General features: G+C 49.9%; 1 protein-coding gene across 11 annotated transcripts in view; it reads right to left on the minus strand.

Moving 5' to 3' along the window:
• TIAM1 (TIAM Rac1 associated GEF 1) overlaps nucleotides 1-3644 on the minus strand; it is a 191875-nt gene extending 188231 nt beyond the window's left edge. For 5 of the 11 annotated variants that reach the window (XR_003990240.1, XM_030477432.1, XM_030477430.1 and 2 more), the window contains exon 1: nucleotides 3467-3559. The gene's annotated coding sequence lies outside the window, so the exon portion shown is untranslated. Of the gene's footprint in view, nucleotides 1-3466 lie in introns of all 11 variants that reach the window. The other 6 variants (XM_030477422.1, XM_030477421.1, XM_030477425.1 and 3 more) reach the window with 5 other exon arrangements.
• Between the last annotated feature and the right edge of the window lie 10953 nt (nucleotides 3645-14597).

A 14597-nucleotide genomic window follows, 5' to 3' on the forward strand; every position in this document is an offset into this window, starting at 1 on the left:
CAGCTGGCATCAGCCTTTTTACTCAGTTTTGCCAGTCCGCACTTTTGTCATTAGTTCTGGTTAGAGACAGAGATGAGACGGCACTTCCATTTCATTATTTTTACAAAAGTGCTCTAAAGATAATGACTTTGGGGGCTGAAACTTCCCATTGTAGTTCTCATCGCAGAGGTACGTATCTGAAGAAGATCTGCTTGGTCATTTAAGATTTTGAAATGCCTTCTCAGATAAGCACAGCTGCATTTTTAAGAGTAGCTAAAACTACAGAATTTAAGAAAGGAAAATTTGATGTGATGTTTCGTGCTTTAGTTAACAGTCTTCCAAGATACAAAGCTCCAGTTGCTCTGGAAACTGTAACTTGGACACAACCATGTAGATACATCAAGCCCCTGGCTATAAATGAAAACACTTTAGCAACGCTGCGCATTCATGTGACAAACATTTTTAAAAACAAGCACTGCATCCTGATCCTCACATAGGAAGGGCACATCCCACAACCCTCCACACATGGCACAGTTCTCTGTCCACACTTCCTTTCAGCCTCAAGAGAAATGAGTGAGCAAGAGCCAGGAGAGCATGTGGACACACTATTGACACAAAGACCCTGCAGGTAAGGGAGAGATGGGAAACACAGGTGGGTATTTGAGGGATATGCCATTGATTCAAAGCAGGGCTGTTTCTTCCTGTGTTTGCATGGTACCTGTTACACCACAGGCACAGCTGAAAGCAAGCACTGGTAACCAAAATGAAGACTTAAAAGACAAATTAACATGGTGGACAGGATGGCATCTGGGACACAGAGCTCTTAGCTAATGGCCCAGGAGAAGGCAGCAGGAAGGCTGGAGCTGGGAATAGAGCAAGAGGACAGCCACTGGGAGAAGGAAAGCAGGGGGGGATGCTCAAAACCAGAGTAGAAGGAATGAGCATGGGGTGTTCGTGGAGGAGGATTGGACACAGCACAACACCAGAAGCCAGATATATTTATATTTTTATTTAAAAAAGAGGGAAATATTACATACATAAACGACAGCCTGAGTGCTGGTTGCTGTGGAAACCATAACTTTGAATTCAGTGGCTAAACCCCAGCATTGCTATTTATACCATGCTCCTCACTACAGCATGAGAACTTCGTCTGAGAAACAGAGAGCTCTGGTACCAGACAAACATGGTTTTTCCTCCTGTTACGCACAACGATCCTTTCAAATGATGCCTCACAAGGTTTTACTGATGTTCCTAGCCACTGAATGACTACATGGTATAATCACCTCTGTCAGGAAAAAAAAAACCCCAACACCCCATCACCATCTTTCCTCTTCCAAGCAAGACCAGATGAATCACTGGACAGACATCGGGTAGGATGCTGAATTTTATTTCAGTTAAGAGCAAGCAGAGACACCAGAAAGGCCATTTAAAACAGCAGTATCATCTTGTTTCCTTAAGGCAAATTACAGTCAGCATTGCATGAGATTACTGAGAGCCAGATCACACAATCAGTTATCATTAAAGATGACGAGTGTTTAAGTACATCAGAATATTGCCTTTAATATACTGGAAAGCATAACTGGATCATTAATGCAAGAATAACAGTAACAAAAGGCTACAGAATGAACTCCTGGTGGGAGAATCCCATTAAAAAACAATGTCATTTTTGAGTTGCTGTGCTGTTCAAGAAGGAGACAGCTTTTTCCTCTATGGGAAGCATGATACTGGGACAGCAAGCAATCCCATAGCTTACGCAGGAGCAGGACTAATCTGCCTGTAACCAAAACAGAGGTGAGTCAAGTCCCCAAGGGTATGCCACATTCCTCTTCCACCTTCACCATTCCAGAGTCTAGAAGGGAAGAAACAGTCCCATTCTTCACCCACTCCTAAATCATGTTTTACCTCAAGTAGTATAGAAGTGCTAGTGTAACATGTTCACTGCCACTACCAAATATACACAATAACTACCACGGGGCTGATGATCAGGTTTTCAGACACTTCCCAGGACCTCTGCACACATGGGTCACCAAATCACAGAGCTCATGGCATACAAGGGCAACTAAGGCAAAAGCTGAGAAAGAAAACCACAGCGCTTTCCAAGGACACTCACACCTTCACAATCCCACGGGACTGTCCCATCCATGTGGGCTCACTGGGAAACAGCAAGGACAACCGTTACATGCAATCAGGTAAGCAAAACTCTGCCTGAAGAAGGCAGCTTTTGCCAGGGGAAGGGCAGCCGGGGCTTGCACAGGGACAGGAACAAGGGTTCGGCAGAGGGGCTCCAAGAGCTGCCAAACGAGGAGGGGTGGAAGGAAGTTGCTGTCTGCGGGATCTGGCCCTTACAGCTAAGGGGAAGGAGGTCTCGTTTGCCCTTGTTCAATAATTTTTAGCACAGCATTGAAGTGTCATTGAAATTGACAAAAGCGTTTTAATAATACAGGAAGGGGAAAAGATGATCTAATCACAGATTTGGCGCCCAAGTAATCACTCGATAGATTTCAGCCTCCCCTAATTAATTCCAATATATCTTTTAATCAGAATTTCATACATAGCAAAGTGATTAGCAAGTCATGAGTACTACCTATTTCCCAGCTCCAGCCAGCTTTCACTAGCCCAGAGTCCTCCGGCTGCTGCAGAGGGGGGAAGTGGGAACGACGAGTAAAGTCAATTTCTCCCAGTGCTTCCCAACAAACGTGGTAGTACTGAGATACACGCTGGAATTACGCACCCGTTCCTGCAACTCTATTTAAAACCGCATTCGTGCCAGCGTTCCCGTCAAGCTGAGGACTGCGTGCATCGCTCCGTAGTCCCCAACTTCAGCACGGGCAGCGCGGGCCGGCGGTGCCGTGCCTTCAGTGACCCTCGGCCCGAAACACACCCCCTTACCCGCTACACGCTCATTCAGCCCGCGGTCCCTCAGTAACACGCCGGCTGCGGCCCCCGCCGTGGCCGCTACGGCTCCCCCACCGCAGCAGCAGCAGCAGCACCCGGCGGGAAGGGACCCGGTGGCTGCGGGGGTTCTCCGTGGGGTAGGGGGGAAGCGACGACAGCGGCCGCACGGACCCCGCGCAGCCCCCCCGGGGGGCGGCACTGACATTTTAGCCGCAGGAGGGAGGCAGGCTACAGCAGGGCCGACGGCTCCGGAGCCGAGACCCCGGCGAAGCCCCCGGCATCCCGGCGGGGCCACCACCGCACCGGCGGGGACAGCGGCGCCGGCTGCCGGCGGCCCACCCCGCAAACAATAAAGCGGGCCCCGGCGGTCCGGCCGGCCCCCCACCCGCTCGCAGCGGAGCGGCGCGGCCGCGCCCCCCCCCACCCTGCCCGGGCCCCCCGGTGCGGGCGGCGGTGGCGGCGGAGGGGCTGCCCGCAGCCGGGCCGCGGCGCCGCGCTACGGCCCCGTCGCGGAGCGCTCCGCCAGGGTGCACAGGCTTGAGGGGTGATGCCGCGTGCAGGAGGACGGGGACGCGATCCGCCGGCCACTCACCTGCCGCGGCTGCGCTCGGCACCGGGAGCCGCCGTCCGCCGCTCGCCCGCCCGCCCAGGGAGCTGCTCCCTGTCGCCGCCGCCGGGCGCCTGCGGCCACCGCCGCTCAGAGCGCGCCACCACCAATAGGCGCCGCTGCCATATTGTTACTGCCGGCGCTGCGAGGGGCGGTGCCGCCCGCCTCCTTGGAAACCGGCGGCCATTAGCTGCCCGACGTGTCAATCAGGGCCGGGCAAGCCAATGGGCGACGGCGGCGGCCAGCAGCGGGGCGTTCGGAGTTGGAATGTTGTGTGACAATGGCCCACGCGGCTGCCGGGCGGGAGGGGAGGGGCCGCTCGCCGCGGGTGGAACAGCCCCGGCACACACACACCCCTCCGCACCGAGAGCAGAGCCCGCACCGAGAGCGGCCAACGGGGCGCGCGGGCCGACCGCCGCGCGGGGCGGACCGGCCAACCCGGGGTGGGGGGGGCACGGGCGAGCTGGCGCGCGCGGCGGCGAGCGCGATTGGCCGCGGGCGGGACAGGTTGACTTGGACGTTAAACCGCCCTCTGAGGGGGTGAGGCGAGGAACCGTCCTGTCGTGGGTCCCGGCACCCGCCGCGCCGCACCGACCGGGAAAGAAGGGTCCCGACCGGTGCGAGCGGGTCGGGAGCCGTGAGGAAGGTGCCTGCCTGACTGCCTCAGAAGTCGGTTTGGCTACGAGGGGATCGGGAGCCATGAGAGGAAGGTGCCTTTCATGTGGAAGGTGCGGTCAGACACCTTCCTCTCACGGCTTCTGACCCCCTCGAATTCCCCCGGAGCACTGCTGCGCTTTCCCCATCTCTCCTTCCTTCATGTTCCCCATCAGACACTTGCAAGGAGCCATTGCCCAGCATTGGTGGCACCAGACTTTGAAAAGAATCACAGAATGGTTTGGGTTGGAAGGGACGTTAAAGCTCATCTAGCTCCAACCCCCTGCCACCTGCAGGGACACCTTCCACCAGGTTGCTCCAAGCCCCGTCCAACCTGGACTTGAACACTGCCAGGGATGGGGCAGCCACAACTTCTTGGAGCAACCTGTGCCTGTGCCTCACCGCCCTCACAGGGAAGAACTTCTTCCTTACATCTGATCGAAATCTCCCCTCTTTCAGTTTAAATCTGTTCCCCCTTGTCACTACATGCCTTTGTAAAAAGCCCTTTACAAATTCCTTGTAGGCTCCCTTTAGGCATTGGAAGGAGGACTGCTGTAAGGTCTCACCGGAGCCTCCTCTTCTCCAGGCTGAACAAGCCTAAGTCTCTCAGCTTGTCTCCATAGAAGTGCTCCAGCCCTCTCATCACCTTCATGCCCCTCCCACCGACTTGCTCAAGCAGGTCCATGTCCTCCTCGTGTTCCTGTGTTTGGGGTCCTTGGGCCTTGTCCGCTCTTGCTTCCCATCACGTTACCATGCTCTCTTCCTTCTCTGCCATCTACCAGAGACACCACCACCACCCCCAAAGCGCCAAAATCTATCTACATAGCTCAGAGATGCAAACAAGGTGCAACAGCTTTTCTCCTGTGCCAGCCTGCTCTTGTGCTACTTCTAGAGCTAAAGATTCTGAGCGAATTTAAGCCAGTGCTTTAGCTGTGCATCATGCATACAAACTCTGCTTGATGGGATGCAGGAAAGCCAGAGAGCACCTTGTCACAAGCAGTGCCCCGGCTGCCAAAGTGGCGGTGTTTTGTTTTTTTAAGTAATGACTCAGCTCAAATCTGGATAAGTACATTTCAAAATGCATTAATAAATAAACATGAGCTGCATCTTAACTGAAAGGGTTTTACAAAACCTGCCAAACTGCACAGCTTGATTTTTAAACACAAAAAGGTGGGAGCACCTCCCCACCAACTTTAAAAGTCAAGCTGGGGAAATCCAAATGAGTCGTTACTGTTAATCTTAATGCTTGGATTTGTATTGAATAAAGAATATTTACTTTCAAATACTGTGTGTTTGTTCTACCTTTCAAAATCAAATAAAAAATCTCAACTATCTACTCACTAATCACTATGTTGCTTGCAAATCAAATCCAAATATTAAATGTAAGTTTTCTTCATCAAGCCATTGATTAATTAATGGCAGGTTTTAAATGGCATTACCACACTAAGCACTTTAGTCAAAGCATTTAATCAGCAAGATTAAATGCAGGTCCTTTCCTGGCATTGATTTTCAGGTAAAATTCCCTACTGATGCAGCCAGGAGGTCTTATTAAAATTTGATAGTGTGCTATGGCCCCAGATTAGGAAAGTTCAGCTAGGCAAGTGGCCACTCAGAATAACCATATGAACCCAACAAGAGACAGCTATCCCAGGTGTGCAGTTTGTTTTAAAGCTCACAGTCAGAAGCATAACTTAAAAGCTTATCTTCAAGGGGTCATCAGCCTATAAACAAATGTATTTCATCAGACTATGAGTGGCACATCAAAATCCCCATCTACCCAAGAGGCATCCTAGCCCCGTGCAGGGCTGCTAAACCTCCTACAATGCCCCAGACCAGGAGGACAGCCCTGGCACTCAGCCATCTCAGGCCTTCAGTCACAACCAGGACCACAAAGGGAAGTCATGCTTGATCAACCTGATAATCTTCTACAGTGAAATGCCTGGCTTGATAGATAGGACGAGAGCAAGAGGGTATTGTCTACTGTGACTTTGGTGTGGCTTTTGGCACTGTTTCCCATACGATCCTCATAGAGAAGATGATGAAGTATAGGCTGGATGAGCAGAGAAAACTGGCTGAACAGCCGGGCCCAGAGGGTGGCGATCAGTGGTACAAATTCTAGTTGGAGGCCAGTAACTATCAGTGTACCCCAGGGGTCAACACCAGGTCCAGTCCTGTTCAATATCTTCATCAATGATCTGGATGATGGGGCAGAAGGTACGCTCAGCAAGTTTGCGGATGACATGAAACTGGGAAGAGTGACACAAAACAGAGAGCTGTGCTGCCATCCAGAGGGACGTAGACAGGCTGGAGAAACCGGCTGACAGGAACTTAATGAAGTTCAGCAAGGGAAGCGCAAACTCCTGCACCTGGCAAAGAACAATCCCATGCACCAATACACGGTGGGGGCCACCCAGCTGGAAAGCAGCTTGGCAGAAAAGGACCTTGTACCCTTGAAGCAGCAAATGGTATCCTGGGCTGCATTAGACAACAGATTGCCAGCAGTTCAAGGGAAGTGATCCTTCCCCTTCATTCAGGGGAGGCCACATGTGGAGTGCTGTGTCCAGTTCTGGGCTCCAAAGTGCAAGAGAGACATCGAAGTGCTGGAAAAAGTCCAGCAAAGGGCCATCGAGATGATGAAGGAACTGAATCATCTCTCCTGTGAGGAAGGGCTGGGAGAGCTGGGACTGTTCTGCCTGGAGAAGAGAAGGCTCAAGGGGATCTTATCAGTGTCTACAAACACCTAAAGGGAGGGTGCAAAGAGGATGCAGCCAGGCTCTCTTCAGTGGTGCCCAGTGGCAGCACCAGACGCAATGGGCACAAACAGGAGGTTCCCTCTGAATATCAGGTAACACTTTTTCTCTGTGAGGGTTACCAAGCACTGGCACAAGTTGCTCAGAGAGACTTTGGAGTGCCCCACCTCAGATATATTCAAAAGCCATGTGGGCAACAGGCTCTAGGTGGCCCTGCTTGGACTAGATGCCCTCCAGACCTCCCTTTCAACATCAGCCATTCTGTGATTCAATGGCCAAATACTATGTACCATGGCCTCCCTCCCCTCCTGTAGTTATATGCACCTCCTCCACTTGGGCTCTTTATGTCTGACGAGTGGCTCATTTGCACCACCAGCACCTTTGGCCACAAGTGCTGCCTGGCCACAGAGGGGGTGCGAGTCATTGGCTCAGCCAAGAGGGGCCAGGCAATGCCGCTTTGTCAGTCTGGTGATCTGCTGCCCCACCTGGTGTGTCTGGCACAGCACTGCTTTATTTCTATATACCCTGCAGCCCAGAATCCACTTCTTCCACAATGCAGGCAGCTCCACCCAGCCCAGGGAAAATCTTCCCCCTTGGTTAGTAAGCTGTGCTTGGCTCCTTCTTGGCCAATGTTTGGGCACACTTGATATACACGGTCCTTTACAACAATGGCTCATGAGTCTTTAAGGTCTCACAGCCTGGCTCTTAGTTCTATGGTTAATGAGATTTGTAACTCCAATCTGATTTGCCATTTTGGAAAACTTCTAGTGAAAGGGAAGGGAAAAGGCATGGTAAAAAAAAGGGGGGGGGGGGAGGGAGGCTGAGAAACATAATTCCAACTCTTAAGCAAGGTGATGCTACCAAAGCCATCAGAAGATCCTCCATGCAGCATGGCTGCTTTGCCCAAGCAATGGTTGAGAAGGTTGTTATCACTTCCCAGGCTTGGCCAATACCATCCAGCAGCAGACGGTTTTGATGATGAGCCATCTTCACAAAACACAATCAGGACAAGGAGCCAAACGCTTCCACTTCACGTGATTCCTCAAAGAAAAGCCAGAAGGACTGGATTCAGCTGAGCATCCTGAATTGTCCATGCATTACAGATGAGACTACCAAGCTGTGACCACCCCATGTGGTAAGCAAAGCAATTCAGAGAAAGCTTCATTGAAACAAGTGAGAGGGAAGGGACAGAATAGTGGAGAGGAGTTTAGGTTTTTTAAAGAGGGCTGAGGAAGGCAATATGGCACAGAAGATCTTTATTACATGGAGCAACAGTGGCATCAGTGGGACTGTAAATCACAGGGAAGCGAAGTTGGAAGGGACCTCTGGGAGCCTCTGGACCAATCTCCTCGTTAAGGTAAGGCTAATTCCAGTCAGGGAGGTTGTGCATGTACTTGCCTCATCAAGGTTTGAGATCGTGAGGGGAGAGAAGGGGTGGCCATGAGGGAAGATCATGACGGGTCAGGAGGGGCAGTCATGAGGGGAGATCCTGAGAAGATAGGAGGGGTAGCCATGAGGGGTGAGGAGAGATCATGAGGGGAGAGGAAGGGAGATTGTGAGGGGAGAGCAGGGGTAGCCATGAGGGGAGATTGTGAGGGGAGAGCAGGGGCAGCCATGAGGGGAGATTGTGAGGGGAGAGCAGGGGCAGCCATGAGGGGAGATTGTGAGGGGAGAGCAGGGGCAGCCATGAGGGGAGATCATGAGGGGAGAGGCGGGATGGTCATGAGGGGAGATCCTGAGAAGATAGGAGGGGCAGCCATGAGGCGTGAGGAGACATCATGAGGGGAGAGCAGCAGCAGCCATGAGGGGAGATCATGAGGAGAGAGATGGGGCGGCTGTGAGGCGAGATCGTGAGGAGGCAGGAGTGGCGGCCTTGAGGGGAAATCATGAGGGGACAGGAAGGGCAGCCGTGAGGAGTGAGGAGAGATCATGAGGGGTGAGCAGGGGCAGCCATGAGGGGAGATCATGAGGGGAGTGTTGGGGCAGTTGTGAGGGGAAATCGTGAGGTGAGAGCAGGGGCAGGCATGGGCCATGAGGGGTGTGGCAGTGAGGGGAGATCTTGAGGGGAGATGAGGGGCAGCCATGAGGGGTAGGGGCGGCAGCTATATAGCATGGGGCCACTATGAGGGGGCAGCCATGAGGTGTGGCCGTGACTGGAGATCATGAGGAGCAGCCATGAGGGGCAGCCATGAGGGGAGATCAGTTTGCTCTTAGTGGCATGGTTTAGTGGTGGGCTTGACAGTCCTGGACTGACGGTTGGGCTCCATGATCTTAAAGGTCTTTTCCAACCTAGTTGATTCTATGATTCTATGATCTTCAAGGCTGGAGGTTTCACAGCTTCTGGGCAGCCTGTGTGCCTTGCACACCATGAGCTCCTGCTCCTAGTTCTGTGTTCTTCCATCGGACACACTCCAGTCTGCCAGTCTCCCTCTGGTGTGGCAAAAGGAGAAATCCCACAGCTGTCAGTATGGTTTGAGAGAAACACAAGGCAATAAACGAGGCAATCACCCAGCAGGTCCTGTTGCACTTGTATCCTCCATTTCTCAGCCTATGGCTCCTGCAGAGCACCACACAGCTGAGTACTGTATAGCCTCCCCAGGCTCCTCTCACACCCATCTAGTTCTATAGGTCCTCTGTGGCACATGGATAAGAATGGAAAATTAGAGCTAGCAGTGGAAAAAGGCCAGGACATTTTCTAGCAGCTTGTAAAGCATAATGGTAGCAAGACACATCTAGTGGTGCACAAAAGTCCAACTCCAGGGAGGCGCTGTTGCCTCCTCCCACCACAGTGCACGATACTGGTATGGTCCTGCTTAAACACTGGTGTGAGTTTCAGCACCTGCCCCAGAACAGGGGAAAACTGGAAGGGTCAAGGGTATTGACCTATAGGTGATATCTACCATCAGACACAGCTGGGGAGTATTTCTGTTCCCGTGGAAAGCTCCAGGTGTCTGAGGGAAGAGGGTGCTGCTCCCCACCCAGACCGGCTCCTGTCTCCTGTTCACCACTCCACAAATGCTCATTGAGCAGCACCACTTTATTAACTACTTTTCCAGGGCCTCTACATATAACGAGTGAAATACATTAATCATCTGACAGTTCTAGTTATTCTGCATGTCAAGTCCTATCTCTTCATTTATATATCCAGACTGTTACGGTGCGCTAGTTGTACCCCTCCACCTACTCAGTGCTAATTTAAGAGTTGTTATTTTTGGCTTGAAGTGATTGTGTGCGTAAGAAGTTCAGTTTCCTCCAAAAAAATTTAATAGGAAGCAGAATGCAGGACTGGGCAGAAAACTCCCTTTGCCAAACACCATTTGCCCAGCATCAGCAAACCTTGTTTTCAGGTAATGTGGCAAAAGTAAAGCATCTTCCTATGAAGATTCTGTCTGAGTTTATGAATGATTGAGTTGCAAAAAACATGGGCATTTTTGACAGGAGTATACCAGGAGCAGCTCACTCAGAAAAAACAACTTGGCAATTCACAAGGAACATAGTATAACCTATTGCAAGGATGGTAATTCTGTGATTGAAAACATGAAATAGCATTTGCTTACTGAAAAATTTGTATGGATGAGGAAAGCCCAAAAGCAAGGTTCTCTCTCCAGACATTTGTAAAAGTCAATTATCTGTAAATAAAGCATTTTTCTCTTTGTAATGCATGTTTTGTTATTTCTCCTCTACACAAACGAATGTTCTTATTCCTGAGCAGTACACTCATGTATCTGAAGGACAGGAATGGCAGAGGACATTTGAAGTTGAAATATTGAAAAAGGGGTTAAAAAATCAGGGAAATTGTTCTTTGAAAAATAGTTGTAGCCTGTTACCAGTGTATCCTTTCACGGATGTGCTGCGGCATGTGTGTAAGCTAACACTTGATTTCCTGCACACAGTGAGCAGAAAGAAGGATTGCTTACCACCAAAGTCCGAACCAGGCTGTCAAAACTGGATTAACTTAGGACTTGCTCTGTACTGGTGAACTTCATGCCTTCTACTACTTTTCCGGTCAGTTTTGCCCGTATCTTAAAAAAGATGTTTACTACAAGCCAGAAGTTTTTGCCTTCCTTTATCTTTGAGAACAGGAACAGCAATGTAATAAAGGAGGTTTCTTTCTGGCTTTTAAGTAAACATAACTCAGCCCGGTTACAACACCCCGAACTCTATACATAAAATGTAACTGTCCCTGCTTAGTATCCCTTTTAGCAGGGACAGACTGCCTCCATGAGTGCATAATATCTATTTCCCCTTACAGTCTCTTAAGAATTTCTCTTAGGCCATTGCATGCTTCAAAAATTATAATAATGGCTTCCCTGTTTTTTCCATCTGCTATTTGTCTGAATAATTTTCCTGCTGCAGCAAGTAGGATTGCATCATCACACATCTAGGATTATGTGAAAGAGGAGATGCATTTGATGAATTACTGTCCACCTTAGCTCTCTTTTGAAAAATGCTGTTATCTGCATTCACCGCCAGCTGTGAGTAAAGTAATATGTAAAATAAGAGTACTTTGGACAATGGCAAAGTCTGAACTTTCCCAGGGATGTGATTGCTCATGTCATAAGGACACATACGGGGAAGGCACAAGTCCAGGCAGATGACATCAGTTGCTTTTCCTGTCTCTACCAATGCTGTAACCCTACCAGAGAAGGCCACCAAATTTGTCAGGCACAATCTGCCCTTAGTGAAGCCATGTTGGCTGCCACCAGTCACCCCCCTTTTATCCATGTGCCTTAGCACAGTTTCCCGGAGGATCTGCTCAATGATCTTGCCTGGCACTGGGATGAGACTGACTGGGTCTCCCTATTTTCCATTTTTAAAAATGGCTCTGTTTCCCTTTTTCCTGTCAGTGGGAACTTCACCAGACTGCCACAACTTCTCAAACATGATGGAAAATGGCTTGGCAACTTCATCTGCCAGTATCCTCGGGACCCACAGATGCATCTCATCAGGTCCCATGGACTTGTGCACCTTCAGGTTCCTCGGATGGTCTGAAACCTGATCTTCTCCTGCAGTGGGTGATACTTCATTCTCCCAGTTCCTCTTTGTCAGGATGCATCACTCCTGAGCTTGGAGGAGGTGATCCCTCAATACTAACCAATTTCCTTGGAGCCCTCTTCCCTCCAGGACTTTATCCCATGGTACTCTACCAAGCAGATCCCTCAAGAGGCCAAAGTCTGCTCTCCTGAAGCCCGGGCTAATGAGCTTGCTGTGCACCCTCTTTGCTGTCCTAAGATCTTGAACTCCACCATTTCATGGTCACTGCTGCCAAGGCTGCCCTTCAGCTTCCCATTCTCCACCAGCTCCTCCTTGTTGCTGAGAACAAAGTCCAGCATAGCCCCTCTCCACATTAGCTTCTCTATCACTTGGAGAAGGAAGTTACCATCAATGCATTGAAAATATTTGTCTCTTGTTGGATTAGTTAACTCACCCGTGCAAATCTAAGCAAAATCTGTGTTATTGCATTAGCCTTTTACTACAGGAAACCTGGCCCCAGCCCTGATGTAGGTCACAGACAGAAAATAATTTACTGTTCTTAACTAAATCCCCTAGGGATTTGCCCTTGCGACCACCTCACTAAAACCCCAGCAGGCTTTGGTCTGGCTTTTGCCTTTGTGAAAGGGACCACAAGGAATCCACAAAGGTCAGCAGAGGAGAGGACAGGGATGGCACACTTTGTTGCAGCATTTTCCTCTTCTAACCTTCTGTCTGCAAACACACTAACACAGAAGTGTGGGATAAAAGAAGACACGGTGCCATTGCCTTTGAGAAAAGCATAGCCTAAGCCCACAAACTGGGTGTTTGCAGGAACAGGCAGTTTGGTTTGGTGTTGGGTGGTTGTTGGTTGTTTTTTTTTCACTAGATCCATTGATATTGTTGAGGAACAGCAGCTTTCAGGCATACGAGCCCTTCCTCAATTCTGAAACCCAAGCAGCAATCTTCATGTTAAGAAGAGATTGAGACAAGTTGTTCTGGGTTTGATTGAATTATGTTAATCAGCTGGACAACTTGAGTACAAGTTTAGTCAGTACTTGTGAAGTGCTCACAAGAGAGAGGTGGTAGGACAGGTAGGTAATACTTCTTGTGGGATACTGAGGTGCTACTAAGAAGGGAGCATCTATAATACATCTTAAGAGTTAGTATCTTCTTTATAGCTGAGATGTCTTTTTATCCAGTAGGTTCATTAATTTCTGATTCACCTTTTGAAGGTGTTTTTTTTCTCTGAATGTCTGTTTTACGCAAAATGCCTCCCTCCCCCATTTCAATTCAGGGCATCTTTCTCTGGGGGCTGTTTGTAGGAGTTAATTCTGGTTGCCTGTTTTCCCCACACAATTTCTTCAAGGGCAGCCATGCACTGAGTGATGTGGACATCCTTCTGGTGCATGTGTGTGTGCATGCAGTGCCCCTGACTGCTTTGGTGGTTGGGGATGTGCCATGGCAAGTTTCACAGACAGTGCTGTGCAGTATCCCCCCTTACGGGAAGGCCTGGGGAAGAGCTCAGCTGAGTAATTCAGGAGAGACACCGATGTTCCGCAGAGATGATGTCTAAGAAATACCTGTATGAGTAATAAGAATGGACTTTTAAAAGTAATTTTATCTTTTCATCTTGAAAACAGTATTACTCAGCTTGGAAGCATGCGGGCTCCTACAGACATAGCCTTCAGTGCTCCCGATGGCTTGCTCTGCAGCATCACCTGGTGGTCGCAGCAGGGAAAAATTACCCCTCCAGCACCCTTCATTTCTATATCCTCCATTACTGTAGTGCCTCATGATCTCCTTGCCTCTTCTCCCCACCACAACATCTGAGTAAGTTATTACTCCTGCAGTGACTGGATTTTGTGAATTCACAAAATTCACAAATTCACAAAAACTTGAGGAGTACTTGGTTCAGGTGAATCTGAAAGACTGCTGGTCCCACAACTCGCATTGTGTGAAACTTGACCCTTGGTAGAGGCTCAGCAGGGGCCAGCATATCACTGAACGCCTTTGGAGAGTTGTATGTACAGCCCACAAGTTTCACACAGTCCTCAGTAGAGACCATACATCACACTGTTACTATCTGGAGAGCAAATACATGGCATTTAAAACTTGAATGAACATTGGCTCATGCTACAGGGCTGAATTTCCCCTTACAGTCTGAGTGCTGGAAGGATAAGGCATCTCACCCTTCCTCCCCAGCACAAGGAGAGGAGCAGCAGCTGAGCATGGTGAGGAGCAAGCAAGCAGCAGCCAACCATGCAGTCAGACACTGCCCATCAGCGCCTCAGTCGGGCACAAACCCCTGGGGGAGAAAGGACACAGCTTGAATCTCCCGCCGGAGCAGGGGGGCACAGAGACCAAGATGTGATCCAGACGCTGTGCTGCCATCAAATGCACTGGTGAGGCTGCGCCACAAATCCTGTGTTCAGTTTTGGGCCCCTCAAAGACAAGAGGAAACAACCTCAAGTTGTGCCAGGGGAGGTTTAAGCTGGATGTTAGGAAAAATTTCTCCACTGAAAGGGCTGTTAAGCACTGGAACAGGCTGCCCAGGGAAGTGATGGAGTCACTATTCCTGGAGGTATTTAAAAGATGTATAGATGAGGTGCCTGGGGACATGGTTTAGTGGTGGACTTGGCCATGCTAGATTAATGATTGGACTCAATGATCTTAAAGGTCTTTTCCAACCTAAACGATTCTATGGTACTATGACCAGGAGACATACAGAGGCACACAGC

The sequence above is a fragment of the Strigops habroptila genome, chromosome 2, assembly GCF_004027225.2.
Source record: "Strigops habroptila isolate Jane chromosome 2, bStrHab1.2.pri, whole genome shotgun sequence".
NCBI lineage: Eukaryota > Metazoa > Chordata > Aves > Psittaciformes > Psittacidae > Strigops > Strigops habroptila.